The sequence below is a fragment of the Corapipo altera genome, unplaced genomic scaffold (genome assembly GCF_003945725.1).
Source record: "Corapipo altera isolate COAL_440 unplaced genomic scaffold, ASM394572v1 45, whole genome shotgun sequence".
Taxonomy (NCBI): Eukaryota; Metazoa; Chordata; class Aves; order Passeriformes; family Pipridae; genus Corapipo; species Corapipo altera.
Genome location: NW_020884877.1, coordinates 25,816,193 through 25,821,227, shown reverse-complemented (window position 1 = coordinate 25,821,227; position 5,035 = coordinate 25,816,193).

Genomic DNA, 5,035 nt, shown 5'->3' with positions numbered 1-5,035 from the left:
GAAAAGAAAAGAAAAGAAAAGAAAAAAGAAAAAAGAAGCTCGCTCCTTTCCAGTGGCCTGGCTGGAAACCCCTTCCCATCTGCTTCCCAAGCCCCCTCCCGCCTCCCACACACATCTGCAGCCCACCCTACCTCGCCGCGAGCAGTACAAGTCACCTGGATCGGGTGCCTTAAAAAGTCTCAGCTCCCGGAGATGTTTATCGCTAGCTGGCCGGGGGAGGAATAGATCCGAGGAGGGCAGCGGCATCCTCTCGCCCGGCGAGCAGCTCCGGCGGCTGCCTCTGGCCGCGGCTGCTCCCTGACAATCTGGTTTAAGTTACAGTGAAGGTTTCTGAGCGCTGCTTTGCCCCATTTCGGGACAGATACTCCTGTCCCCTCGCTAAAGACGTTACCAATAGCGGATGAAAGTTCCGTGGAAGGTTTGGGGTCTGCACACGCCTCTGCTCCGCCGGGCCGCTCCCGGTCCCTCCATGCACCTCACCACCCGCTCACCCGCTCGGGCTGGCTCCGACCCGTTTACATTTTAAAATATGTTTTCAATTTCCTCCTGCTCTCCCCACCTATGTCTCGCCCTGCTTCTCTCTCAGCTCGGGGAGCCGTGGAGCTGGAAGCAGGGAACAGTCGGGAAAACTTTCGCCGCCCGACCCCGAGGGTGGCGGAGGGGACCGGGGCGGCTCCACGGGGCTCTGGCGGGCGCAGAGAGGGGGTGTTCTTGCCCGGGGGGGGCTCCCCGTCCGGGCAGGGTGCCGGGACCCCGCTTTGGGAACGGCACCCCGAGACTTTTCCCACCTCGAGTGGGTGCAGGGCTCTCCGTGGTAGTACAGCCTTTCCCTTCCCCGGCTTCTGGATATTTGGCTGACAAAGGGGCACAGGCGGGACTGGCGCCCACGCCGCACACCCGCTGCTCTGCCGTGGGTGTAGGGGCAGGGGCTGTCTGCGTCCAGCTCCACGCAGCCCCGCCGTGTCTCCCAGCCCACGCGTGCAGCCCTTCCGCACTCTCCGCGCGTGTATTTGCGTGTCAGGTTTTGCGGGTGCGTTTGTGCGGCTGAACATGGGTGCGGCGAGGTTGTGGGGGAGCATTCGCTTGCACACACGCGTGTGCAGATGGGTGTAGCTGTCAGCTCAGAGGCTGCACACGGGCACGGTACTCCTCCACCACTAGTCCTCCCTGCCTTCCCCACCTGCCCGAGGGCCGCCCTGAGGGGCTCCTCTTGCCAAGCCCGCGCCCATCCACCGCCCTGGAACCAGGGGTCCGTCGCGGTGGGAAGTTTGCCCAACTCTTCGTGCAGGGGGATGCTCCGTCCCGGGGTCATCTCTTCGGCTCTCAGGCGCACACCCCGCTTCAGGCGCCTGTCTGCAGTGATGGCAGGGGCTCTCCACCAACGATCTTTGGGTATTTTACCCCGAGGTCTGAACGACAGCACCGGTGTCGGGGGACGTGAGTGTCACCAATTTTCCCCTTCCGGTCCGCAGGCAGCTCAGGGCTTTCTCCCTGCCAGTACTTTAGAGAGGACCCGAGACCCATGCCCCTTACCACAACATTTCCGTCCCCCTTTCTGTCACTTCACACTCCTACGGCCCGGCCGTGGCTGCGAGACGCTCCCCGGACCCGGGAGGCGATACCGGCTGGGGGGTTCCGGCCTGCGCCGGGCCGAGATGCAGGCACGGGGGAAGTTGAGAAGGGGAGAAAGGGGGGGTAGGGGGGAAGAGAAATCCTTTGTGGTTTTGTCCTCCTTTGTTCCGGAACTAACTTGACCACTGTGGCTGGGAGCAGCACGATTTCGATTGAAAAAAGCAGGGGAGAGGGGGGCTCTTTTGATCCTCATCGGGGAAAATGATGCTCGGGGAGGTGGCCGGAGGTGCTGACACCGGCGCTGGGCTCTCTCAGCGGTGGCTCACAGCAAAATTTCGTTGAAGGCACTATTTCTGCCTTGCCTGGAAACTTTCGGCTCTAATTGTCCATGTTGTTCCTACGAGCCAGGCTTGCTGCTCTCTGCTCATCCGTTCCCAGGGAGAGAAAACACTGTGTGCAGGGCTAAAACGCAGCAAGACAAAATAATCAGTTTTAAAAGTACGTGTTGACTTGGGGGTGGGGGACTGGGAAAGGGGCAGAGAGTAAAGCAAAATAAGTCTATTGCCTGGAGTAATGATGCAATGTTACTGCTGCCCAGTGGCAGTAACCGGAATTGGGTCATTTTAGGGACAAACGCCTGCAAAATTCAAGTCACGTCCACTTTCGATATAAGGATGTGTCCTCTTTAAAAATTGTTATGCAAAAGACTGTCGTACGTGATCTTCTTGCAATAAAAAGCAGAAAGTCAAATATTGGAGCCCAAGTCAATAATGTATGAACAGATTAAGCAACCTTTCTCCCAGGCAATTATTTCAGCAATTGAAAACCTCACTCCCTCCAAATTTCAAAAATAATAATAACAATAGTAGGAAAAGTAAATAAAGCCCAGCGCAAGTGAGATGGTCTCCTGCTCTTTGGCCCTTGCTCGAGAAGGGTGGGTGGAATTTTTTTTTCCAGCTGGGAAGAGTAGCCGAGAAGGTATTTAAACCAGCAGTAGCCTGAAAATCACAACGATTCATAATAATCTACGGATCGCGGGAGTAAATAGGCATATCGCGGGGCCACTGGCCTGCCGGGGTGTATTTGTCTTTAAAGCTCGGGGTAAATTAAGTTTCCGGCTGTGTAATTCTAACAAAAGGTGATAGAAAACGCACTGGGGGAGTAATAGATGGTGGCACCGGGGATCAGAGTGGGGAATGGGCTAAATGCTGATTTATGTGCCGAGAGCCGGGGCGCGCCGCCGACGCCGCGGGAGCAACGCGAGCAGCTCCTCGGGTGCGGGAGCTCCGCGGGTGCAGGAGCTCCGCGGGGGAAGGCCGGGATGAGCCGGGCCCCGGGGACGGCCCGGAGGAGCCGCTGCCGGCAGGCGGCTTGTCCCGGCCCTCCCCGGGAGGGAAGCTGCTGCCCTCAGCGAGGAGAGACACGCGTCCCTCTTGGCCGAGATCGGCATGAGATCACGAGGGGAGGGCAGGAGGTCTGGCAGCAGGGAGCCAGGGACAGAAGACAGAGAGCTGGGATGGGTTTCCCCGAGCATCCTTGTGTCTTAAAGTTGCTGTAAAACTTCGAGAAAGAAAACCCTCAGTCACGCACTGCAGGCTGCTTTGCCCCCCCCCCCCCCCCCCCCTTTCTTGCTTTGCATCCCCTGCCCCGTGGCTGCAGGGGCTGTCGGCCACGCAGCAGGCAGAATTGCCTCTGCGAGCCTTTCTCTGGCTCCACCATAAAAACTTCCCTCCGTCTTCACCGATTCTGATCTTGGTCTTGAATTTGGTCGGTGGTGCAGTGGCAATAACTAGCTATTCGTTTTGGTTGCAAAAGCAGAGAGGAACTCAAAAGCAAGGAAACTGAACTTTCTGGAGACAGTCTGGCAGAGACTGGAGTCTTCACCCTCCTGGAGAAACCGTGATGAGGTTTGAAGTGCGGGATGCGACTTTGGACCCATTTGGGGGCAGTGTGGAAGGAAGAGGAAAATGTTATTTGGGAACAACGATTCCTTCCCATGGGCAAGTGAAGAGGTCTTGTGGGAGCGTCGAGATGTTGGAGCACCCAGCCCCACCGACCTGCTACAGCTCAGACCCTTTTCCAAGACATGCCAGAGTACAATAGAAATACTCGCTAGCATGGCACTTCACCTGCACACCCAGCCCTGCAGCCAAATCCCACATCCCTCTCCAGACAGCAGCCTTACATTCCTGAGCTAGACAAATGATGAAAAAGTTCCAGTTACCGTCTAATGAAAGGCCTCCATCTCCCTTCCCCCAGAGGTTTCCGATGCACATATAATTAGCTCTCAATATTTCATGAATATGGGGTTTTACTAATTCCTTTTTACTCAGGAGATTTCGCATTCGCCGTTTTGCCCTCTCTGTCATTTTGCACAAAGCCGTGGCTGTGGGAAGAGTGGTTGCGGGTTGGGGTGGGTTCTTCTTGCTGGATACACGTCCCTCAGTCGCCTGAGGCCTCAGCCCAGACATCATGAGAGACACAGATCCCAAATGAAGTACCACAGTTTGTTTTTTTTCATGCAGGAAATTAAATGTGCTGTGGGATTTTGGTCCTTTGGGGCAAGCATTTTTTTGGATGGGTAGCAATTCAGGAATGGATCTTCTGCTTCTGAGCATGTTTTGGAGGGAAATTGGTACTTTCTGAACAAAAAAGCAGTCATTTCAGGCAAATCAGGATGTAGAAGTCAAGCTAAAGATCATCAAAAAATGTTCCACTAAATCTTAATGATCTTCCAAAATAACAGCTCCAAATTGTCTGAATACTGCACAATCTTATTAGTAAGAACAACTCTAAGCACCCAGTCCACGTAATGAAGGGGAATACTTTACCAACATCATCTTTAATTTTTTTCCTTTTTCATCCAATCATGCCAGAGATACTGATTACATCTTTTTTTTCTCTTGTCCTGCTCCATCCAAATCTATGTGCCTCGAGTAAAACCATGTAATGTTAGCTCTGTCCTGGGGGACTTTTCCTAAACACAAAGTTTGGCCCTTCTGTTCAAGCAGACTAATGGACTTTTCACCACATCCCCCAGTGCTAAGCACTGGAATTTGCAATGCAGTAGATGAGTTTCTGTAAAGGCAACCCCCAACCAGAAACAGCTCATTAAAAATCCCATTATCCCCATAACTCGCTTATTATTAATTTAAATGACTGTCTTATGATTTGAAAGAGGAAAACAAATCCTAAAACAAATGATACTTGGAATCACTGAGCCTGGTGGGCAATGGATTTTATTTGCCACACATTTTAAGTTGCATGTTAAAGAGGTTTTCCAGTTTACAATAATTGCTGTCTCTCTATGTGGTCCATTGAAGGATAGCTTTGTTTTCTCACATTAAACTTTGTGAGTCACTAGTTACTGTGCTTTGCCTATTTCTTAATAACAACTTTACACTTATATGGGCCTTTTCCACCCTGCAATTCTCTAGCTGTTTAATAGGAAGCCAAAGGAACT